We start from the raw sequence: 27,713 nt of genomic DNA, 5'->3' as shown, positions 1-27,713 counted from the left end.
TTAAAAGACTGCCAACATTCTAAAGACTGCCAACATTCTATAGACAGTTCAAAAGACTGCCAACATTCTAAAGACAATTCAAAAGACTGCCAATATTCTAAAGACAATTCAAAAGACTGCCAACATTCTAAAGACAATTCAAAAGACTGCCAACATTCTAAAGACAGTTTAAAAGACTGCCAACATTCTAAAGACTGCCAACATTCTAAAGACAGTTCAAAAGACTGCCAACATTCTAAAGACAATTCAAAAGACTGCCAAGATTCTAAAGACAATTCAAAAGGCTGCCAACATTCTAAAGACAATTCAAATGACTGCCAACATTCTAAAGACAATTCAAAAAACTGCCAACATTCTAAAGACAGTTTAAAAGACTGCCAACATTCTAAAGACAGTTTAAAAGACTGCCAACATTCTAAAGACTGCCAACATTCTATAGACAGTTCAAAAGACTGCCAACATTCTAAAGACAGTTTAAAAGACAGCCAACATTCTAAAGACAATTCAAAAGACTGCCAACATTCTAAAGACAATTCAAAAGACTGCCAACATTCTAAAGACAATTCAAAAGGCTGCCAACATTCTAAAGACAGTTTAAAAGACTGCCAACATACTAAAGACTGCCAACATTCTATAGACAGTTCAAAAGACTGCCAACATTCTATATAACAGTTCAAAAGACTGCCAACATTCTAAAGACAGTTCAAAAGACTGCCAACATTCTAAAGACAATTCAAAAGACTGCCAACATTCTAAAGACAGTTCAAAAGACTGCCAACATTCTAAAGACAATTCAAAAGACTGCCAACATTCTAAAGACAATTCAAAAGACTGCCAACATTCTAAAGACAGTTTAAAAGACTGCCAACATTCTAAAGACAATTCAAAAAGCTGCCCACATTCTAAAGACAGTTTAAAAGACTGCCAACATTCTAAAGACTGCCAACATTCTATAGACAGTTCAAAAGACTGCTAACATTCTATAGACAGTTCAAAAGACTGCCAACATTCTATAGACAGTTCAAAAGACTGCCAACATTCTAAAGACAATTCAAAAGACTGCCAACATTCTAAAGACAATTCAAAAGACTGCCAACATTCTAAAGACAGTTTAAAAGACTGCCAACATTCTAAAGACTGCCAACATTCTAAAGACAATTCAAAAGGCTGCCAACATTCTAAAGACAGTTTAAAAGACTGCCAACATTCTATAGACAGTTCAAAAGACTGCCAACATTCTATAGACAGTTCAAAAGACTGCCAACATTCTAAAGACAGTTCAAAAGACTGCCAACATTCTAAAGACAATTCAAAAGACTGCCAACATTCTAAAGACAATTCAAAAGACTGCCAATATTCTAAAGACAATTCAAAAGACTGCCAACATTCTAAAGACAATTCAAAAGACTGCCAACATTCTAAAGACAGTTTAAAAGACTGCCAACATTCTAAAGACTGCCAACATTCTATAGACAGTTCAAAAGACTGCCAACATTCTAAAGACAATTCAAAAGACTGCCAACATTCTAAAGACAGTTTAAAAGACTGCCAACATTCTAAAGACTGCCAACATTCTAAAGACAGTTCAAAAGACTGCCAACATTCTAAAGACAATTCAAAAGACTGCCAACATTCTAAAGACAATTCAAAAGGCTGCCAACATTCTAAAGACAATTCAAATGACTGCCAACATTCTAAAGACAATTCAAAAAACTGCCAACATTCTAAAGACAGTTTAAAAGACTGCCAACATTCTAAAGACAGTTTAAAAGACTGCCAACATTCTAAAGACTGCCAACATTCTATAGACAGTCCAAAAGACTGCCAACATTCTAAAGACAGTTTAAAAGACAGCCAACATTCTAAAGACAATTCAAAAGACTGCCAACATTCTAAAGACAATTCAAAAGACTGCCAACATTCTAAAGACAATTCAAAAGGCTGCCAACATTCTAAAGACAGTTTAAAAGACTGCCAACATACTAAAGACTGCCAACATTCTATAGACAGTTCAAAAGACTGTCAACATTCTATATAACAGTTCAAAAGACTGCCAACATTCTATAGACAGTTCAAAAGACTGCCAACATTCTAAAGACAATTCAAAAGACTGCCAACATTCTTAAGACAGTTCAAAAGACTGCCAACATTCTAAAGACAATTCAAAAGACTGCCAACATTCTAAAGACAATTCAAAAGACTGCCAACATTCTAAAGACAGTTTAAAAGACTGCCAACATTCTAAAGACAATTCAAAAAGCTGCCCACATTCTAAAGACAGTTTAAAAGACTGCCAACATTCTAAAGACTGCCAACATTCTATAGACAGTTCAAAAGACTGCTAACATTCTATAGACAGTTCAAAAGACTGCCAACATTCTATAGACAGTTCAAAAGACTGCCAACATTCTAAAGACAATTCAAAAGACTGCCAACATTCTAAAGACAATTCAAAAGACTGCCAACATTCTAAAGACAGTTTAAAAGACTGCCAACATTCTAAAGACTGCCAACATTCTAAAGACAATTCAAAAGGCTGCCAACATTCTAAAGACAGTTTAAAAGACTGCCAACATTCTATAGACAGTTCAAAAGACTGCCAACATTCTATAGACAGTTCAAAAGACTGCCAACATTCTAAAGACAGTTCAAAAGACTGCCAACATTCTAAAGACAGTTCAAAAGACTGCCAACATTCTAAAGACAATTCAAAAGACTGCCAACATTCTAAAGACAATTCAAAAGACTGCCAACATTCTAAAGACAGTTCAAAAGACTGCCAACATTCTAAAGACAGTTCAAAAGACTGCCAACATTCTAAAGACAATTTCAAAAGACTGCCAACATTCTAAAGACAATTCAAAAGGCTGTCAACATGCTAAAGACAATTCAAATGACTGCCAACATTCTAAAGACAATTCAAAAGACTGCCAACATTCTAAAAACAGTTTAAAAGACTGCCAACATTCTAAAGACAGTTTAAAAGACTGCCAACATTCTAAAGACTGCCAACATTCTATAGACAGTTCAAAAGACTGCCAACATTCCAAAGACAGTTTAAAAGACTGCCAACATTCTAAAGACAATTCAAAAGACTGGCAACATTCTAAAGACAATTCAAAAGACTGCCAACATTCTAAAGACAGTTTAAAAGACTGCCAACTTTCTAAAGACAATTCAAAAGACTGCCAACATTCTAAAGACAATTCAAAAGACTGCCAACATTCTAAAGACAGTTTAAAAGACTGCCAACATTCTAAAGACAATTCAAAAGACTACCAACATTCTAAAGACAGTTTAAAAGACTGCCAACATTCTAAAGACAATTCAAAAGACTACCAACATTCTAAAGACAGTTTAAAAGACTGCCAACATTCTATAGACAATTCAAAAGGCTGCCAACATTCTAAAGACAGTTTAAAAGACTGCCAACATTCTAAAGACTGCCAACATTCTATAGACAGTTCAAAAGACTGCCAACATTCTATAGACAGTTCAAAAGACTGCCAACATTCTAAAGACAATTCAAAAGACTGCCAACATTCTAAAGACAGTTTAAAAGACTGCCAACATTCTAAAGACAATTCAAAAGATTGCCAACATTCTAAAGACAGTTTAAAAGACTGCCAACATTCTAAAGACTGCCAACATTCTAAAGACAGTTCAAAAGAGTGCCAACATTCTATAGACAGTTCAAAAGACTGCCAACATTCTAAAGACAGTTTAAAAGACTGCCAACATTCTAAAGACAATTCAAAAGACTGCCAACATTCTAAAGACAATTCAAAAGACTGCCAACATTCTAAAGACAGTTTAAAAGACTGCCAACATTCTAAAGACAATTCAAAAGACTGCCAACATTCTAAAGACAATTCAAAAGGCTGCCAACATTCTAAAGACAGTTTAAACGACTGCCAACATTCTATAGACAGTTCAAAAGACTGCCAACATTCTATAGACAGTTCAAAAGACTGCCAACATTCTAAAGACAATTCAAAAGACTGCCAACATTCTAAAGACAATTCAAAAGACTGCCAACATTCTAAAGACAATTCAAAAGACTGCCAACATTCTAAAGACAGTTTAAAAGACTGCCAACATTCTAAAGACAATTCAAAAGACTACCAACATTCTAAAGACAGTTTAAAAGACTGCCAACATTCTATAGACAATTCAAAAGGCTGCCAACATTCTAAAGACAGTTTAAAAGACTGCCAACATTCTAAAGACTGCCAACATTCTATAGACAGTTCAAAAGACTGCCAACATTCTATAGACAGTTCAAAAGACTGCCAACATTCTAAAGACAATTCAAAAGACTGCCAACATTCTAAAAACAATTCAAAAGACTGCCAACATTCTAAAGACAGTTTAAAAGACTGCCAACATTCTAAAGACTGCCAACATTCTAAAGACAATTCAAAAGACTGCCAACATTCTAAAGACAATTCAAAAGGCTGCCAACATTCTAAAGACAATTCAAATGACTGCCAACATTCTAAAGACAATTCAAAAGACTGCCAACATTCTAAAGACAGATTAAAATACGGCCAACATTCTAAAGACTGCCAACATTCTATAGACAGTTCAAAAGACTGCCAACATTCTATAGACAGTTCAAAAGACTGCCAACATTCTAAAGACAATTCAAAAGACTGCCAACATTCTAAGGACAGTTTAAAAGACTGCCAACATTCTAAAGACTGCCAACATTCTATAGACAGTTCAAAAGACTGCCAACATTCTATAGACAGTTCAAAAGACTGCCAACATTCTAAGGACAGTTTAAAAGACTGCCAACATTCTAAAGACTGCCAACATTCTAAAGACAGTTCAAAAGACTGCCAACATTCTAAAGACAGTTCAAAAGACTGCCAACATTCTAAAGACAATTCAAAAGACTGCCAACATTCTAAAGACAGTTTAAAAGACTGCCAACATTCTATAGACAGTTCAAAAGACTGCCAACATTCTAAAGACAATTCAAAAGGCTTCCAACATTCTAAAGACAGTTTAAAAGACTGCCAACATTCTAAAGACTGCCAACATTCTATAGACAGTTCAAAAGACTGCCAACATTCTATAGACAGTTCAAAAGATTGCCAACATTCTAAAGACAGTTTAAAAGACTGCCAATATTCTAAAGACTGCCAATATTCTAAAGACAGTTCAAAAGACTGCCAACATTCTAAAGACAATTCAAAAGACTGCCAACATTCTAAAGACAATTCAAAAGGCTGCCAACATTCTAAAGACAATTCAAAAGACTGCCAACATTCTAAACACAATTCAAAAAACTGCCAACATTCTAAAGACAGTTTAAAAGACTGCCAACATTCTAAAGACAGTTTAAAAGACTGCCAACATTCTAAATACAGTTCAAAAGACTGCCAACATTCTAAAGAAAATTCAGAAGACTGCCAACATTCTAAAGACAATTCAAATGACTGCCAACATTCTAAAGACAGTTTAAAAGACTGTCAACATTCTAAAGACTGCCAACATTCTATAGACAGTTCAAAAGACTGCCAACATTCTATAGACAGTTCAAAAGACTGCCAACATTCTAAAGACAATTCAAAAGACTGCCAACATTCTAAAGACAATTCAAAAGACTGCCAACATTCTAAAGACAGTTTAAAAGACTGCCAACATTCTAAAGACTGCCAACATTCTAAAGACAGTTCAAAAGACTGCCAACATTCTAAAGACAATTCAAAAGACTGCCAACATTCTAAAGACAATTCAAAAGGCTGCCAACATTCTAAAGACAATTCAAATGACTGCCAACATTCTAAAGACAATTCAAAAGACTGCCAACATTCTAAAGACAATTCAAAAGACTGCCAACATTCTAAAGACAGATTAAAATACTGCCAACATTCTAAAGACTGCCAACATTCTATAGACAGTTCAAAAGACTGCCAACATTCTATAGACAGTTCAAAAGACTGCCAACATTCTAAAGACAATTCAAAAGACTGCCAACATTCTAAAGACAATTCAAAAGACTGCCAACATTCTAAAGACAATTCAAAAGACTGCCAACATTCTAAAGACAGTTTAAAAGACTGCCAACATTCTATAGACAGTTCAAAAGACTGCCAACATTCTAAAGACAATTCAAAAGACTGCCAACATTCTAAAGACAGTTTAAAAGACTGCCAACATTCTAAAGACTGCCAACATTCTAAAGACAGTTCAAAAGACTGCCAACATTCTAAAGACAATACAAAAGACTGCCAACATTCTAAAGACAATTCAAAAGACTGCCAACATTCTTAAGACAGTTTAAAAGACTGCCAACATTCTAAAGACAATTCAAAAGACTGCCAACATTCTAAAGACAATTCAAAAGGCTGCCAACATTCTAAAGACAGTTTAAAAGACTGCCAACATTCTAAAGACTGCCAACATTCTAAAGACAATTCAAAAGACTGCCAACATTCTAAAGACAATTCAAAAGGCTGCCAACATTCTAAAGACAATTCAAATGACTGCCAACATTCTAAAGACAATTCAAAAGACTGCCAACATTCTAAAGACAGTTTAAAAGACTGCCAACATTCTAAAGACTGCCAACATTCTATAGACAGTTCAAAAGACTGCCAACATTCTAAAGACAATTCAAAAGACTGCCAATATTCTAAAGACAATTCAAAAGATTGCCAACATTCTAAAGACAATTCAAAAGACTGCCAACATTCTAAAGACAGTTTAAAAGACTGCCAACATTCTAAAGACTGCCAACATTCTATAGACAGTTCAAAAGACTGCCAACATTCTAAAGACAATTCAAAAGACTGCCAACATTCTAAAGACAGTTTAAAAGACTGCCAACATTCTAAAGACTGCCAACATTCTAAAGACAGTTCAAAAGACTGCCAACATTCTAAAGACAATTCAAAAGACTGCCAACATTCTAAAGACAATTCAAAAGGCTGCCAACATTCTAAAGACAATTCAAATGACTGCCAACATTCTAAAGACAATTCAAAAAACTGCCAACATTCTAAAGACAATTTAAAAGACTGCCAACATTCTAAAGACAGTTTAAAAGACTGCCAACATTCTAAAGACTGCCAACATTCTATAGACAGTTCAAAAGACTGCCAACATTCTAAAGACAGTTTAAAAGACAGCCAACATTCTAAAGACAATTCAAAAGACTGCCAACATTCTAAAGACAATTCAAAAGGCTGCCAACATTCTAAAGACAGTTTAAAAGACTGCCAACATACTAAAGACTGCCAACATTCTATAGACAGTTCAAAAGACTGCCAACATTCTATATAACAGTTCAAAAGACTGCCAACATTCTAAAGACAGTTCAAAAGACTGCCAACATTCTAAAGACAATTCAAAAGACTGCCAACATTCTAAAGACAGTTCAAAAGACTGCCAACATTCTAAAGACAATTCAAAAGACTGCCAACATTCTAAAGACAATTCAAAAGACTGCCAACATTCTAAAGACAGTTTAAAAGACTGCCAACATTCTAAAGACAATTCAAAAAGCTGCCCACATTCTAAAGACAGTTTAAAAGACTGCCAACATTCTAAAGACTGCCAACATTCTATAGACAGTTCAAAAGACTGCTAACATTCTATAGACAGTTCAAAAGACTGCCAACATTCTATAGACAGTTCAAAAGACTGCCAACATTCTAAAGACAATTCAAAAGACTGCCAACATTCTAAAGACAATTCAAAAGACTGCCAACATTCTAAAGACAGTTTAAAAGACTGCCAACATTCTAAAGACTGCCAACATTCTAAAGACAATTCAAAAGGCTGCCAACATTCCAAAGACAGTTTAAAAGACTGCCAACATTCTATAGACAGTTCAAAAGACTGCCAACATTCTATAGACAGTTCAAAAGACTGCCAACATTCTAAAGACAGTTCAAAAGACTGCCAACATTCTAAAGACAATTCAAAAGACTGCCAACATTCTAAAGACAATTCAAAAGACTGCCAATATTCTAAAGACAATTCAAAAGACTGCCAACATTCTAAAGACAATTCAAAAGACTGCCAACATTCTAAAGACAGTTTAAAAGACTGCCAACATTCTAAAGACTGCCAACATTCTATAGACAGTTCAAAAGACTGCCAACATTCTAAAGACAATTCAAAAGACTGCCAACATTCTAAAGACAGTTTAAAAGACTGCCAACTTTCTAAAGACAATTCAAAAGACTGCCAACATTCTAAAGACAATTCAAAAGACTGCCAACATTCTAAAGACAGTTTAAAAGACTGCCAACATTCTAAAGACAATTCAAAAGACTACCAACATTCTAAAGACAGTTTAAAAGACTGCCAACATTCTAAAGACAATTCAAAAGACTACCAACATTCTAAAGACAGTTTAAAAGACTGCCAACATTCTATAGACAATTCAAAAGGCTGCCAACATTCTAAAGACAGTTTAAAAGACTGCCAACATTCTAAAGACTGCCAACATTCTATAGACAGTTCAAAAGACTGCCAACATTCTATAGACAGTTCAAAAGACTGCCAACATTCTAAAGACAATTCAAAAGACTGCCAACATTCTAAAGACAGTTTAAAAGACTGCCAACATTCTAAAGACAATTCAAAAGATTGCCAACATTCTAAAGACAGTTTAAAAGACTGCCAACATTCTAAAGACTGCCAACATTCTAAAGACAGTTCAAAAGAGTGCCAACATTCTATAGACAGTTCAAAAGACTGCCAACATTCTAAAGACAGTTTAAAAGACTGCCAACATTCTAAAGACAATTCAAAAGACTGCCAATATTCTAAAGACAATTCAAAAGACTGCCAACATTCTAAAGACAGTTTAAAAGACTGCCAACATTCTAAAGACAATTCAAAAGACTGCCAACATTCTAAAGACAATTCAAAAGGCTGCCAACATTCTAAAGACAGTTTAAACGACTGCCAACATTCTATAGACAGTTCAAAAGACTGCCAACATTCTATAGACAGTTCAAAAGACTGCCAACATTCTAAAGACAATTCAAAAGACTGCCAACATTCTAAAGACAATTCAAAAGACTGCCAACATTCTAAAGACAATTCAAAAGACTGCCAACATTCTAAAGACAGTTTAAAAGACTGCCAACATTCTAAAGACAATTCAAAAGACTACCAACATTCTAAAGACAGTTTAAAAGACTGCCAACATTCTATAGACAATTCAAAAGGCTGCCAACATTCTAAAGACAGTTTAAAAGACTGCCAACATTCTAAAGACTGCCAACATTCTATAGACAGTTCAAAAGACTGCCAACATTCTATAGACAGTTCAAAAGACTGCCAACATTCTAAAGACAATTCAAAAGACTGCCAACATTCTAAAAACAATTCAAAAGACTGCCAACATTCTAAAGACAGTTTAAAAGACTGCCAACATTCTAAAGACTGCCAACATTCTAAAGACAATTCAAAAGACTGCCAACATTCTAAAGACAATTCAAAAGGCTGCCAACATTCTAAAGACAATTCAAATGACTGCCAACATTCTAAAGACAATTCAAAAGACTGCCAACATTCTAAAGACAGATTAAAATACGGCCAACATTCTAAAGACTGCCAACATTCTATAGACAGTTCAAAAGACTGCCAACATTCTATAGACAGTTCAAAAGACTGCCAACATTCTAAAGACAATTCAAAAGACTGCCAACATTCTAAAGACAGTTTAAAAGACTGCCAACATTCTAAAGACTGCCAACATTCTATAGACAGTTCAAAAGACTGCCAACATTCTATAGACAGTTCAAAAGACTGCCAACATTCTAAGGACAGTTTAAAAGACTGCCAACATTCTAAAGACTGCCAACATTCTAAAGACAGTTCAAAAGACTGCCAACATTCTAAAGACAGTTCAAAAGACTGCCAACATTCTAAAGACAATTCAAAAGACTGCCAACATTCTAAAGACAGTTTAAAAGACTGCCAACATTCTATAGACAGTTCAAAAGACTGCCAACATTCTAAAGACAATTCAAAAGGCTTCCAACATTCTAAAGACAGTTTAAAAGACTGCCAACATTCTAAAGACTGCCAACATTCTATAGACAGTTCAAAAGACTGCCAACATTCTATAGACAGTTCAAAAGATTGCCAACATTCTAAAGACAGTTTAAAAGACTGCCAATATTCTAAAGACTGCCAATATTCTAAAGACAGTTCAAAAGACTGCCAACATTCTAAAGACAATTCAAAAGACTGCCAACATTCTAAAGACAATTCAAAAGGCTGCCAACATTCTAAAGACAATTCAAAAGACTGCCAACATTCTAAACACAATTCAAAAAACTGCCAACATTCTAAAGACAGTTTAAAAGACTGCCAACATTCTAAAGACAGTTTAAAAGACTGCCAACATTCTAAATACAGTTCAAAAGACTGCCAACATTCTAAAGAAAATTCAGAAGACTGCCAACATTCTAAAGACAATTCAAATGACTGCCAACATTCTAAAGACAGTTTAAAAGACTGTCAACATTCTAAAGACTGCCAACATTCTATAGACAGTTCAAAAGACTGCCAACATTCTATAGACAGTTCAAAAGACTGCCAACATTCTAAAGACAATTCAAAAGACTGCCAACATTCTAAAGACAATTCAAAAGACTGCCAACATTCTAAAGACAGTTTAAAAGACTGCCAACATTCTAAAGACTGCCAACATTCTAAAGACAGTTCAAAAGACTGCCAACATTCTAAAGACAATTCAAAAGACTGCCAACATTCTAAAGACAATTCAAAAGGCTGCCAACATTCTAAAGACAATTCAAATGACTGCCAACATTCTAAAGACAATTCAAAAGACTGCCAACATTCTAAAGACAATTCAAAAGACTGCCAACATTCTAAAGACAGATTAAAATACTGCCAACATTCTAAAGACTGCCAACATTCTATAGACAGTTCAAAAGACTGCCAACATTCTATAGACAGTTCAAAAGACTGCCAACATTCTAAAGACAATTCAAAAGACTGCCAACATTCTAAAGACAATTCAAAAGACTGCCAACATTCTAAAGACAATTCAAAAGACTGCCAACATTCTAAAGACAGTTTAAAAGACTGCCAACATTCTATAGACAGTTCAAAAGACTGCCAACATTCTAAAGACAATTCAAAAGACTGCCAACATTCTAAAGACAGTTTAAAAGACTGCCAACATTCTAAAGACTGCCAACATTCTAAAGACAGTTCAAAAGACTGCCAACATTCTAAAGACAATACAAAAGACTGCCAACATTCTAAAGACAATTCAAAAGACTGCCAACATTCTAAAGACAATTCAAAAGACTGCCAACATTCTAAAGACAATTCAAAAGACTGCCAACATTCTAAAGACAATTCAAAAGACTGCCAACATTCTAAAGACAGTTTAAAAGACTGCCAACATTCTATAGACAGTTCAAAAGACTGCCAACATTCTAAAGACAATTCAAAAGACTGCCAACATTCTAAAGACAGTTTAAAAGACTGCCAACATTCTAAAGACTGCCAACATTCTAAAGACAATTCAAAAGACTGCCAACATTCTAAAGACAATTCAAAAGGCTGCCAACATTCTAAAGACAATTCAAATGACTGCCAACATTCTAAAGACAATTCAAAAGACTGCCAACATTCTAAAGACAGTTTAAAAGACTGCCAACATTCTAAAGACTGCCAACATTCTATAGACAGTTCAAAAGACTGCCAACATTCTAAAGACAATTCAAAAGACTGCCAATATTCTAAAGACAATTCAAAAGACTGCCAACATTCTAAAGACAATTCAAAAGACTGCCAACATTCTAAAGACAGTTTAAAAGACTGCCAACATTCTAAAGACTGCCAACATTCTATAGACAGTTCAAAAGACTGCCAACATTCTAAAGACAATTCAAAAGACTGCCAACATTCTAAAGACAGTTTAAAAGACTGCCAACATTCTAAAGACTGCCAACATTCTAAAGACAGTTCAAAAGACTGCCAACATTCTAAAGACAATTCAAAAGACTGCCAACATTCTAAAGACAATTCAAAAGGCTGCCAACATTCTAAAGACAATTCAAATGACTGCCAACATTCTAAAGACAATTCAAAAAACTGCCAACATTCTAAAGACAGTTTAAAAGACTGCCAACATTCTAAAGACAGTTTAAAAGACTGCCAACATTCTAAAGACTGCCAACATTCTATAGACAGTCCAAAAGACTGCCAACATTCTAAAGACAGTTTAAAAGACAGCCAACATTCTAAAGACAATTCAAAAGACTGCCAACATTCTAAAGACAATTCAAAAGACTGCCAACATTCTAAAGACAATTCAAAAGGCTGCCAACATTCTAAAGACAGTTTAAAAGACTGCCAACATACTAAAGACTGCCAACATTCTATAGACAGTTCAAAAGACTGTCAACATTCTATATAACAGTTCAAAAGACTGCCAACATTCTATAGACAGTTCAAAAGACTGCCAACACTCTAAAGACAATTCAAAAGACTGCCAACATTCTTAAGACAGTTCAAAAGACTGCCAACATTCTAAAGACAATTCAAAAGACTGCCAACATTCTAAAGACAATTCAAAAGACTGCCAACATTCTAAAGACAGTTTAAAAGACTGCCAACATTCTAAAGACTGCCAACATTCTATAGACAGTTCAAAAGACTGCTAACATTCTATAGACAGTTCAAAAGACTGCCAACATTCTATAGACAGTTCAAAAGACTGCCAACATTCTAAAGACAATTCAAAAGACTGCCAACATTCTAAAGACAATTCAAAAGACTGCCAACATTCTAAAGACAGTTTAAAAGACTGCCAACATTCTAAAGACTGCCAACATTCTAAAGACAATTCAAAAGGCTGCCAACATTCTAAAGACAGTTTAAAAGACTGCCAACATTCTATAGACAGTTCAAAAGACTGCCAACATTCTATAGACAGTTCAAAAAACTGCCAACATTCTAAAGACAGTTCAAAAGACTGCCAACATTCTAAAGACAGTTCAAAAGACTGCCAACATTCTAAAGACAATTCAAAAGACTGCCAACATTCTAAAGACAATTCAAAAGACTGCCAACATTCTAAAGACAGTTCAAAAGACTGCCAACATTCTAAAGACAGTTCAAAAGACTGCCAACATTCTAAAGACAATTTCAAAAGACTGCCAACATTCTAAAGACAATTCAAAAGGCTGTCAACATGCTAAAGACAATTCAAATGACTGCCAACATTCTAAAGACAATTCAAAAGACTGCCAACATTCTAAAAACAGTTTAAAAGACTGCCAACATTCTAAAGACAGTTTAAAAGACTGCCAACATTCTAAAGACTGCCAACATTCTATAGACAGTTCAAAAGACTGCCAACATTCCAAAGACAGTTTAAAAGACTGCCAACATTCTAAAGACAATTCAAAAGACTGGCAACATTCTAAAGACAATTCAAAAGACTGCCAACATTCTAAAGACAGTTTAAAAGACTGCCAACTTTCTAAAGACAATTCAAAAGACTGCCAACATTCTAAAGACAATTCAAAAGACTGCCAACATTCTAAAGACAATTCAAAAGACTGCCAACATTCTAAAGACAGTTTAAAAGACTGCCAACATTCTAAAGACTGCCAACATTCTATAGACAGTTCAAAAGACTGCCAACATTCTAAAGACAATTCAAAAGACTGCCAACATTCTAAAGACAGTTTAAAAGACTTCCAAGATTCTAAAGACTGCCAACATTCTAAAGACAGTTCAAAAGAGTGCCAACATTCTAAAGACAATTCAAATGACTGCCAACATTCTAAAGACAGATTAAAATACTGCCAACATTCTAAAGACTGCCAACATTCTATAGACAGTTCAAAAGACTGCCAACATTCTATAGACAGTTCAAAAGACTGCCAACATTCTAAAGACAATTCAAAAGACTGCCAACATTCTAAAGACAATTCAAAAGACTGCCAACATTCTAAAGACAATTCAAAAGACTGCCAACATTCTAAAGACAGTTTAAAAGACTGCCAACATTCTATAGACAGTTCAAAAAACTGCCAACATTCTAAAGACAATTCAAAAGACTGCCAACATTCTAAAGACAGTTTAAAAGACTGCCAACATTCTAAAGACTGCCAACATTCTAAAGACAGTTCAAAAGACTGCCAACATTCTAAAGACAATACAAAAGACTGCCAACATTCTAAAGACAATTCAAAAGACTGCCAACATTCTAAAGACAGTTTAAAAGACTGCCAACATTCTAAAGACAATTCAAAAGACTGCCAACATTCTAAAGACAATTCAAAAGGCTGCCAACATTCTAAAGACAGTTTAAAAGACTGCCAACATTCTAAAGACTGCCAACATTCTAAAGACAATTCAAAAGACTGCCAACATTCTAAAGACAATTCAAAAGGCTGCCAACATTCTAAAGACAATTCAAATGACTGCCAACATTCTAAAGACAATTCAAGAGACTGCCAACATTCTAAAGACAGTTTAAAAGACTGCCAACATTCTAAAGACTGCCAACATTCTATAGACAGTTCAAAAGACTGCCAACATTCTAAAGACAATTCAAAAGACTGCCAATATTCTAAAGACAATTCAAAAGACTGCCAACATTCTAAAGACAATTCAAAAGACTGCCAACATTCTAAAGACAGTTTAAAAGACTGCCAACATTCTAAAGACTGCCAACATTCTATAGACAGTTCAAAAGACTGTCAACATTCTAAAGACAATTCAAAAGACTGCCAACATTCTAAAGACAGTTTAAAAGACTGCCAACATTCTAAAGACTGCCAACATTCTAAAGACAGTTCAAAAGACTGCCAACATTCTAAAGACAATTCAAAAGACTGCCAACATTCTAAAGACAATTCAAAAGGCTGCCAACATTCTAAAGACAATTCAAATGACTGCCAACATTCTAAAGACAATTCAAAAAACTGCCAACATTCTAAAGACAGTTTAAAAGACTGCCAACATTCTAAAGACAGTTTAAAAGACTGCCAACATTCTAAAGACTGCCAACATTCTATAGACAGTTCAAAAGACTGCCAACATTCTAAAGACAGTTTAACAGACAGCCAACATTCTAAAGACAATTCAAAAGACTGCCAACATTCTAAAGACAATTCAAAAGACTGCCAACATTCTAAAGACAATTCAAAAGGCTGCCAGCATTCTATAGACAGTTCAAAAGACTGCCAACATTCTATATAACAGTTCAAAAGACTGCCAACATTCTATAGACAGTTCAAAAGACTGCCAACATTCTAAAGACAGTTTAAAAGACTGCCAACATTCTAAAGACTGCCAACATTCTATAGACAGTTCAAAAGACTGCTAACATTCTATAGACAGTTCAAAAGACTGCCAACATTCTATAGACAGTTCAAAAGACTGCCAACATTCTAAAGACAATTCAAAAGACTGCCAACATTCTAAAGACAATTCAAAAGACTGCCAACATTCTAAAGACAGTTTAAAAGACTGCCAACATTCTAAAGACTGCCAACATTCTAAAGACAATTCAAAACGCTGCCAACATTCTAAAGACAGTTTAAAAGACTGCCAACATTCTAAAGACAGTTTAAAAGACTGCCAACATACTAAAGACTGCCAACATTCTATAGACAGTTCAAAAGACTGTCAACATTCTATATAACAGTTCAAAAGACTGCCAACATTCTATAGACAGTTCAAAAGACTGCCAACATTCTAAAGACAATTCAAAAGACTGCCAACATTCTTAAGACAGTTCAAAAGACTGCCAACATTCTAAAGACAGTTTAAAAGACTGCCAACATTCTAAAGACAATTCAAAAAGCTGCCCACATTCTAAAGACAGTTTAAAAGACTGCCAACATTCTAAAGACTGCCAACATTCTATAGACAGTTCAAAAGACTGCTAACATTCTATAGACAGTTCAAAAGACTGCCAACATTCTATAGACAGTTCAAAAGACTGCCAACATTCTAAAGACAGTTTAAAAGACTGCCAACATTCTAAAGACTGCCAACATTCTAAAGACAATTCAAAAGGCTGCCAACATTCTAAAGACAGTTTAAAAGACTGCCAACATTCTATAGACAGTTCAAAAGACTGCCAACATTCTATAGACAGTTCAAAAGACTGCCAACATTCTAAAGACAGTTCAAAACACTGCCAACATTCTAAAGACAATTCAAAAGACTGCCAACATTCTAAAGACAATTCAAAAGACTGCCAACATTCTAAAGACAATTCAAAAGACTGCCAACATTCTAAAGACAGTTCAAAAGACTGCCAACATTCTAAAGACAATTTCAAAAGACTGCCAACATTCTAAAGACAATTCAAAAGGCTGCCAACATGCTAAAGACAATTCAAATGACTGCCAACATTCTAAAGACAATTCAAAAGACTGCCAACATTCTAAAAACAGTTTAAAAGACTGCCAACATTCTAAAGACAGTTTAAAAGACTGCCAACATTCTAAAGACTGCCAACATTCTATAGACAGTTCAAAAGACTGCCAACATTCTAAAGACAGTTTAAAAGACTGCCAACATTCTAAAGACAATTCAAAAGACTGGCAACATTCTAAAGACAATTCAAAAGACTGCCAACATTCTAAAGACAGTTTAAAAGACTGCCAACTTTCTAAAGACAATTCAAAAGACTGCCAACATTCTAAAGACAATTCAAAAGACTGCCAACATTCTAAAGACAATTCAAAAGACTGCCAACATTCTAAAGACAGTTTAAAAGACTGCCAACATTCTAAAGACTGCCAACATTCTATAGACAGTTCAAAAGACTGCCAACATTCTAAAGACAATTCAAAAGACTGCCAACATTCTAAAGACAGTTTAAAAGACTGCCAACATTCTAAAGACTGCCAACATTCTAAAGACAGTTTAAAAGACTGCCAACTTTCTAAAGACAATTCAAAAGACTGCCAACATTCTAAAGACAATTCAAAAGACTGCCAACATTCTAACGACAGTTTAAAAGACTGCCAACATTCTAAAGACAGTTCAAAAGACTGCCAACATTCTAAAGACAGTTTAAAAGACTGCCAACATTCTAAAGACAATTCAAAAGACTGCCAACATTCTAAAGACAGTTTAAAAGACTGCCAACATTCTAAAGACAATTCAAACGACTGACAACATTCTAAAGACAATTCAAAAGGCTGCCAACATTCTAAAGACAGTTCAAAAGACTGCCAACATTCTAAAGACAGTTTAAAAGACTGCCAACATTCTAAAGACTGCCAACATTCTATAGACAATTCAAAAGACTGCCAACATTCTAAAGACAGTATAAAAGACTGCCAACATTCTAAAGACTGCCAACATTCTAAAGACAGTTCAAAAGACTGCCAACATTCTAAAGACAATTCAAAAGACTGCCAACATTCTAAAGATAATTCAAAAGGCTGCCAACATTCTAAAGACAGTTTAAAAGACTGCCAACATTCTAAAGACTGCCAACATTCTAAAGACAGTTTAAAAGACTGCCAACATTCTAAAGACAATTCAAAAGACTGCCAATATTCTAAAGACAATTCAAAAGACTGCCAACATTCTAAAGACAATTCAAAAGACTGCCAACATTCTAAAGACAGTTTAAAAGACTGCCAACATTCTAAAGACTGCCAACATTCTATAGACAGTTCAAAAGACTGTCAACATTCTAAAGACAATTCAAAAGACTGCCAACATTCTAAAGACAGTTAAAAGGGTGCCAACATTCTAAAGACTGCCAACATTCTAAAGACAGTTCAAAAGACTGCCAACATTCTAAAGACAATTCAAAAGACTGCCAACATTCTAAAGACAATTCAAAAGGCTGCCAACATTCTAAAGACAATTCAAATGACTGCCAACATTCTAAAGACAATTCAAAAAACTGCCAACATTCTAAAGACAGTTTAAAAGACTGCCAACATTCTAAAGACAGTTTAAAAGACTGCCAACATTCTAAAGACTGCCAACATTCTATAGACAGTTCAAAAGACTGCCAACATTCTAAAGACAGTTTAACAGACAGCCAACATTCTAAAGACAATTCAAAAGACTGCCAACATTCTAAAGACAATTCAAAAGACTGCCAACATTCTAAAGACAATTCAAAAGGCTGCCAGCATTCTATAGACAGTTCAAAAGACTGCCAACATTCTATATAACAGTTCAAAAGACTGCCAACATTCTATAGACAGTTCAAAAGACTGCCAACATTCTAAAGACAGTTTAAAAGACTGCCAACATTCTAAAGACTGCCAACATTCTATAGACAGTTCAAAAGACTGCTAACATTCTATAGACAGTTCAAAAGACTGCCAACATTCTATAGACAGTTCAAAAGACTGCCAACATTCTAAAGACAATTCAAAAGACTGCCAACATTCTAAAGACAATTCAAAAGACTGCCAACATTCTAAAGACAGTTTAAAAGACTGCCAACATTCTAAAGACTGCCAACATTCTAAAGACAATTCAAAAGGCTGCCAACATTCTAAAGACAGTTTAAAAGACTGCCAACATTCTAAAGACAGTTTAAAAGACTGCCAACATACTAAAGACTGCCAACATTCTATAGACAGTTCAAAAGACTGTCAACATTCTATATAACAGTTCAAAAGACTGCCAACATTCTATAGACAGTTCAAAAGACTGCCAACATTCTAAAGACAATTCAAAAGACTGCCAACATTCTTAAGACAGTTCAAAAGACTGCCAACATTCTAAAGACAGTTTAAAAGACTGCCAACATTCTAAAGACAATTCAAAAAGCTGCCCACATTCTAAAGACAGTTTAAAAGACTGCCAACATTCTAAAGACTGCCAACATTCTATAGACAGTTCAAAAGACTGCTAACATTCTATAGACAGTTCAAAAGACTGCCAACATTCTATAGACAGTTCAAAAGACTGCCAACATTCTAAAGACAGTTTAAAAGACTGCCAACATTCTAAAGACTGCCAACATTCTAAAGACAATTCAAAAGGCTGCCAACATTCTAAAGACAGTTTAAAAGACTGCCAACATTCTATAGACAGTTCAAAAGACTGCCAACATTCTATAGACAGTTCAAAAGACTGCCAACATTCTAAAGACAGTTCAAAACACTGCCAACATTCTAAAGACAATTCAAAAGACTGCCAACATTCTAAAGACAATTCAAAAGGCTGCCAACATTCTAAAGACAATTCAAATGACTGCCAACATTCTAAAGACAATTCAAAAGACTGCCAACATTCTAAAGACAGTTTAAAAGACTGCCAACATTCTAAAGACTGCCAACATTCTAAAGACAGTTCAAAAGACTGCCAACATTCTAAAGACAATTCAAAAGACTGCCAACATTCTAAAGACAATTCAAAAGGCTGCCAACATTCTAAAGACAATTCAAATGACTGCCAACATTCTAAAGACAATTCAAAAAACTGCCAACATTCTAAAGACAATTTAAAAGACTGCCAACATTCTAAAGACAGTTTAAAAGACTGCCAACATTCTAAAGACTGCCAACATTCTATAGACAGTTCAAAAGACTGCCAACATTCTAAAGACAGTTTAAAAGACAGCCAACATTCTAAAGACAATTCAAAAGACTGCCAACATTCTAAAGACAATTCAAAAGACTGCCAACATTCTAAAGACAATTCAAAAGGCTGCCAACATTCTAAAGACAGTTTAAAAGACTGCCAACATACTAAAGACTGCCAACATTCTATAGACAGTTCAAAAGACTGCCAACATTCTATATAACAGTTCAAAAGACTGCCAACATTCTAAAGACAGTTCAAAAGACTGCCAACATTCTAAAGACAATTCAAAAGACTGCCAACATTCTAAAGACAGTTCAAAAGACTGCCAACATTCTAAAGACAATTCAAAAGACTGCCAACATTCTAAAGACAATTCAAAAGACTGCCAACATTCTAAAGACAGTTTAAAAGACTGCCAACATTCTAAAGACAATTCAAAAAGCTGCCCACATTCTAAAGACAGTTTAAAAGACTGCCAACATTCTAAAGACTGCCAACATTCTATAGACAGTTCAAAAGACTGCTAACATTCTATAGACAGTTCAAAAGACTGCCAACATTCTATAGACAGTTCAAAAGACTGCCAACATTCTAAAGACAATTCAAAAGGCTGCCAACATTCCAAAGACAGTTTAAAAGACTGCCAACATTCTATAGACAGTTCAAAAGACTGCCAACATTCTATAGACAGTTCAAAAGACTGCCAACATTCTAAAGACAGTTCAAAAGACTGCCAACATTCTAAAGACAATTCAAAAGACTGCCAACATTCTAAAGACAATTCAAAAGACTGCCAATATTCTAAAGACAATTCAAAAGACTGCCAACATTCTAAAGACAATTCAAAAGACTGCCAACATTCTAAAGACAGTTTAAAAGACTGCCAACATTCTAAAGACTGCCAACATTCTATAGACAGTTCAAAAGACTGCCAACATTCTAAAGACAATTCAAAAGACTGCCAACATTCTAAAGACAGTTTAAAAGACTGCCAACTTTCTAAAGACAATTCAAAAGACTGCCAACATTCTAAAGACAATTCAAAAGACTGCCAACATTCTAAAGACAGTTTAAAAGACTGCCAACATTCTAAAGACAATTCAAAAGACTACCAACATTCTAAAGACAGTTTAAAAGACTGCCAACATTCTAAAGACAATTCAAAAGACTACCAACATTCTAAAGACAGTTTAAAAGACTGCCAACATTCTATAGACAATTCAAAAGGCTGCCAACATTCTAAAGACAGTTTAAAAGACTGCCAACATTCTAAAGACTGCCAACATTCTATAGACAGTTCAAAAGACTGCCAACATTCTATAGACAGTTCAAAAGACTGCCAACATTCTAAAGACAATTCAAAAGACTGCCAACATTCTAAAGACAGTTTAAAAGACTGCCAACATTCTAAAGACAATTCAAAAGATTGCCAACATTCTAAAGACAGTTTAAAAGACTGCCAACATTCTAAAGACTGCCAACATTCTAAAGACAGTTCAAAAGAGTGCCAACATTCTATAGACAGTTCAAAAGACTGCCAACATTCTAAAGACAGTTTAAAAGACTGCCAACATTCTAAAGACAATTCAAAAGACTGCCAATATTCTAAAGACAATTCAAAAGACTGCCAACATTCTAAAGACAGTTTAAAAGACTGCCAACATTCTAAAGACAATTCAAAAGACTGCCAACATTCTAAAGACAATTCAAAAGGCTGCCAACATTCTAAAGACAGTTTAAACGACTGCCAACATTCTATAGACAGTTCAAAAGACTGCCAACATTCTATAGACAGTTCAAAAGACTGCCAACATTCTAAAGACAATTCAAAAGACTGCCAACATTCTAAAGACAATTCAAAAGACTGCCAACATTCTAAAGACAATTCAAAAGACTGCCAACATTCTAAAGACAGTTTAAAAGACTGCCAACATTCTAAAGACAATTCAAAAGACTACCAACATTCTAAAGACAGTTTAAAAGACTGCCAACATTCTATAGACAATTCAAAAGGCTGCCAACATTCTAAAGACAGTTTAAAAGACTGCCAACATTCTAAAGACTGCCAACATTCTATAGACAGTTCAAAAGACTGCCAACATTCTATAGACAGTTCAAAAGACTGCCAACATTCTAAAGACAATTCAAAAGACTGCCAACATTCTAAAAACAATTCAAAAGACTGCCAACATTCTAAAGACAGTTTAAAAGACTGCCAACATTCTAAAGACTGCCAACATTCTAAAGACAATTCAAAAGACTGCCAACATTCTAAAGACAATTCAAAAGGCTGCCAACATTCTAAAGACAATTCAAATGACTGCCAACATTCTAAAGACAATTCAAAAGACTGCCAACATTCTAAAGACAGATTAAAATACGGCCAACATTCTAAAGACTGCCAACATTCTATAGACAGTTCAAAAGACTGCCAACATTCTATAGACAGTTCAAAAGACTGCCAACATTCTAAAGACAATTCAAAAGACTGCCAACATTCTAAAGACAGTTTAAAAGACTGCCAACATTCTAAAGACTGCCAACATTCTATAGACAGTTCAAAAGACTGCCAACATTCTATAGACAGTTCAAAAGACTGCCAACATTCTAAGGACAGTTTAAAAGACTGCCAACATTCTAAAGACTGCCAACATTCTAAAGACAGTTCAAAAGACTGCCAACATTCTAAAGACAGTTCAAAAGACTGCCAACATTCTAAAGACAATTCAAAAGACTGCCAACATTCTAAAGACAGTTTAAAAGACTGCCAACATTCTATAGACAGTTCAAAAGACTGCCAACATTCTAAAGACAATTCAAAAGGCTTCCAACATTCTAAAGACAGTTTAAAAGACTGCCAACATTCTAAAGACTGCCAACATTCTATAGACAGTTCAAAAGACTGCCAACATTCTATAGACAGTTCAAAAGATTGCCAACATTCTAAAGACAGTTTAAAAGACTGCCAATATTCTAAAGACTGCCAATATTCTAAAGACAGTTCAAAAGACTGCCAACATTCTAAAGACAATTCAAAAGACTGCCAACATTCTAAAGACAATTCAAAAGGCTGCCAACATTCTAAAGACAATTCAAAAGACTGCCAACATTCTAAACACAATTCAAAAAACTGCCAACATTCTAAAGACAGTTTAAAAGACTGCCAACATTCTAAAGACAGTTTAAAAGACTGCCAACATTCTAAATACAGTTCAAAAGACTGCCAACATTCTAAAGAAAATTCAGAAGACTGCCAACATTCTAAAGACAATTCAAATGACTGCCAACATTCTAAAGACAGTTTAAAAGACTGTCAACATTCTAAAGACTGCCAACATTCTATAGACAGTTCAAAAGACTGCCAACATTCTATAGACAGTTCAAAAGACTGCCAACATTCTAAAGACAATTCAAAAGACTGCCAACATTCTAAAGACAATTCAAAAGACTGCCAACATTCTAAAGACAGTTTAAAAGACTGCCAACATTCTAAAGACTGCCAACATTCTAAAGACAGTTCAAAAGACTGCCAACATTCTAAAGACAATTCAAAAGACTGCCAACATTCTAAAGACAATTCAAAAGGCTGCCAACATTCTAAAGACAATTCAAATGACTCCCAACATTCTAAAGACAATTCAAAAGACTGCCAACATTCTAAAGACAATTCAAAAGACTGCCAACATTCTAAAGACAGATTAAAATACTGCCAACATTCTAAAGACTGCCAACATTCTATAGACAGTTCAAAAGACTGCCAACATTCTATAGACAGTTCAAAAGACTGCCAACATTCTAAAGACAATTCAAAAGACTGCCAACATTCTAAAGACAATTCAAAAGACTGCCAACATTCTAAAGACAATTCAAAAGACTGCCAACATTCTAAAGACAGTTTAAAAGACTGCCAACATTCTATAGACAGTTCAAAAGACTGCCAACATTCTAAAGACAATTCAAAAGACTGCCAACATTCTAAAGACAGTTTAAAAGACTGCCAACATTCTAAAGACTGCCAACATTCTAAAGACAGTTCAAAAGACTGCCAACATTCTAAAGACAATACAAAAGACTGCCAACATTCTAAAGACAATTCAAAAGACTGCCAACATTCTTAAGACAGTTTAAAAGACTGCCAACATTCTAAAGACAATTCAAAAGACTGCCAACATTCTAAAGACAATTCAAAAGGCTGCCAACATTCTAAAGACAGTTTAAAAGACTGCCAACATTCTAAAGACTGCCAACATTCTAAAGACAATTCAAAAGACTGCCAACATTCTAAAGACAATTCAAAAGGCTGCCAACATTCTAAAGACAATTCAAATGACTGCCAACATTCTAAAGACAATTCAAAAGACTGCCAACATTCTAAAGACAGTTTAAAAGACTGCCAACATTCTAAAGACTGCCAACATTCTATAGACAGTTCAAAAGACTGCCAACATTCTAAAGACAATTCAAAAGACTGCCAATATTCTAAAGACAATTCAAAAGACTGCCAACATTCTAAAGACAATTCAAAAGACTGCCAACATTCTAAAGACAGTTTAAAAGACTGCCAACATTCTAAAGACTGCCAACATTCTATAGACAGTTCAAAAGACTGCCAACATTCTAAAGACAATTCAAAAGACTGCCAACATTCTAAAGACAGTTTAAAAGACTGCCAACATTCTAAAGACTGCCAACATTCTAAAGACAGTTCAAAAGACTGCCAACATTCTAAAGACAATTCAAAAGACTGCCAACATTCTAAAGACAATTCAAAAGGCTGCCAACATTCTAAAGACAATTCAAATGACTGCCAACATTCTAAAGACAATTCAAAAAACTGCCAACATTCTAAAGACAGTTTAAAAGACTGCCAACATTCTAAAGACAGTTTAAAAGACTGCCAACATTCTAAAGACTGCCAACATTCTATAGACAGTCCAAAAGACTGCCAACATTCTAAAGACAGTTTAAAAGACAGCCAACATTCTAAAGACAATTCAAAAGACTGCCAACATTCTAAAGACAATTCAAAAGACTGCCAACATTCTAAAGACAATTCAAAAGGCTGCCAACATTCTAAAGACAGTTTAAAAGACTGCCAACATACTAAAGACTGCCAACATTCTATAGACAGTTCAAAAGACTGTCAACATTCTATATAACAGTTCAAAAGACTGCCAACATTCTATAGACAGTTCAAAAGACTGCCAACACTCTAAAGACAATTCAAAAGACTGCCAACATTCTTAAGACAGTTCAAAAGACTGCCAACATTCTAAAGACAATTCAAAAGACTGCCAACATTCTAAAGACAATTCAAAAGACTGCCAACATTCTAAAGACAGTTTAAAAGACTGCCAACATTCTAAAGACTGCCAACATTCTATAGACAGTTCAAAAGACTGCTAACATTCTATAGACAGTTCAAAAGACTGCCAACATTCTATAGACAGTTCAAAAGACTGCCAACATTCTAAAGACAATTCAAAAGACTGCCAACATTCTAAAGACAATTCAAAAGACTGCCAACATTCTAAAGACAGTTTAAAAGACTGCCAACATTCTAAAGACTGCCAACATTCTAAAGACAATTCAAAAGGCTGCCAACATTCTAAAGACAGTTTAAAAGACTGCCAACATTCTATAGACAGTTCAAAAGACTGCCAACATTCTATAGACAGTTCAAAAAACTGCCAACATTCTAAAGACAGTTCAAAAGACTGCCAACATTCTAAAGACAGTTCAAAAGACTGCCAACATTCTAAAGACAATTCAAAAGACTGCCAACATTCTAAAGACAATTCAAAAGACTGCCAACATTCTAAAGACAGTTCAAAAGACTGCCAACATTCTAAAGACAGTTCAAAAGACTGCCAACATTCTAAAGACAATTTCAAAAGACTGCCAACATTCTAAAGACAATTCAAAAGGCTGTCAACATGCTAAAGACAATTCAAATGACTGCCAACATTCTAAAGACAATTCAAAAGACTGCCAACATTCTAAAAACAGTTTAAAAGACTGCCAACATTCTAAAGACAGTTTAAAAGACTGCCAACATTCTAAAGACTGCCAACATTCTATAGACAGTTCAAAAGACTGCCAACATTCCAAAGACAGTTTAAAAGACTGCCAACATTCTAAAGACAATTCAAAAGACTGGCAACATTCTAAAGACAATTCAAAAGACTGCCAACATTCTAAAGACAGTTTAAAAGACTGCCAACTTTCTAAAGACAATTCAAAAGACTGCCAACATTCTAAAGACAATTCAAAAGACTGCCAACATTCTAAAGACAATTCAAAAGACTGCCAACATTCTAAAGACAGTTTAAAAGACTGCCAACATTCTAAAGACTGCCAACATTCTATAGACAGTTCAAAAGACTGCCAACATTCTAAAGACAATTCAAAAGACTGCCAACATTCTAAAGACAGTTTAAAAGACTTCCAAGATTCTAAAGACTGCCAACATTCTAAAGACAGTTCAAAAGAGTGCCAACATTCTAAAGACAATTCAAATGACTGCCAACATTCTAAAGACAGATTAAAATACTGCCAACATTCTAAAGACTGCCAACATTCTATAGACAGTTCAAAAGACTGCCAACATTCTATAGACAGTTCAAAAGACTGCCAACATTCTAAAGACAATTCAAAAGACTGCCAACATTCTAAAGACAATTCAAAAGACTGCCAACATTCTAAAGACAATTCAAAAGACTGCCAACATTCTAAAGACAGTTTAAAAGACTGCCAACATTCTATAGACAGTTCAAAAAACTGCCAACATTCTAAAGACAATTCAAAAGACTGCCAACATTCTAAAGACAGTTTAAAAGACTGCCAACATTCTAAAGACTGCCAACATTCTAAAGACAGTTCAAAAGACTGCCAACATTCTAAAGACAATACAAAAGACTGCCAACATTCTAAAGACAATTCAAAAGACTGCCAACATTCTAAAGACAGTTTAAAAGACTGCCAACATTCTAAAGACAATTCAAAAGACTGCCAACATTCTAAAGACAATTCAAAAGGCTGCCAACATTCTAAAGACAGTTTAAAAGACTGCCAACATTCTAAAGACTGCCAACATTCTAAAGACAATTCAAAAGACTGCCAACATTCTAAAGACAATTCAAAAGGCTGCCAACATTCTAAAGACAATTCAAATGACTGCCAACATTCTAAAGACAATTCAAGAGACTGCCAACATTCTAAAGACAGTTTAAAAGACTGCCAACATTCTAAAGACTGCCAACATTCTATAGACAGTTCAAAAGACTGCCAACATTCTAAAGACAATTCAAAAGACTGCCAATATTCTAAAGACAATTCAAAAGACTGCCAACATTCTAAAGACAATTCAAAAGACTGCCAACATTCTAAAGACAGTTTAAAAGACTGCCAACATTCTAAAGACTGCCAACATTCTATAGACAGTTCAAAAGACTGTCAACATTCTAAAGACAATTCAAAAGACTGCCAACATTCTAAAGACAGTTTAAAAGACTGCCAACATTCTAAAGACTGCCAACATTCTAAAGACAGTTCAAAAGACTGCCAACATTCTAAAGACAATTCAAAAGACTGCCAACATTCTAAAGACAATTCAAAAGGCTGCCAACATTCTAAAGACAATTCAAATGACTGCCAACATTCTAAAGACAATTCAAAAAACTGCCAACATTCTAAAGACAGTTTAAAAGACTGCCAACATTCTAAAGACAGTTTAAAAGACTGCCAACATTCTAAAGACTGCCAACATTCTATAGACAGTTCAAAAGACTGCCAACATTCTAAAGACAGTTTAACAGACAGCCAACATTCTAAAGACAATTCAAAAGACTGCCAACATTCTAAAGACAATTCAAAAGACTGCCAACATTCTAAAGACAATTCAAAAGGCTGCCAGCATTCTATAGACAGTTCAAAAGACTGCCAACATTCTATATAACAGTTCAAAAGACTGCCAACATTCTATAGACAGTTCAAAAGACTGCCAACATTCTAAAGACAGTTTAAAAGACTGCCAACATTCTAAAGACTGCCAACATTCTATAGACAGTTCAAAAGACTGCTAACATTCTATAGACAGTTCAAAAGACTGCCAACATTCTATAGACAGTTCAAAAGACTGCCAACATTCTAAAGACAATTCA

Source organism: Eleutherodactylus coqui, chromosome 3, assembly GCF_035609145.1.
Source record: "Eleutherodactylus coqui strain aEleCoq1 chromosome 3, aEleCoq1.hap1, whole genome shotgun sequence".
In the NCBI taxonomy this organism is placed as follows: domain Eukaryota; kingdom Metazoa; phylum Chordata; class Amphibia; order Anura; family Eleutherodactylidae; genus Eleutherodactylus; species Eleutherodactylus coqui.
Note: the sequence above shows the minus strand (reverse complement) of the source record.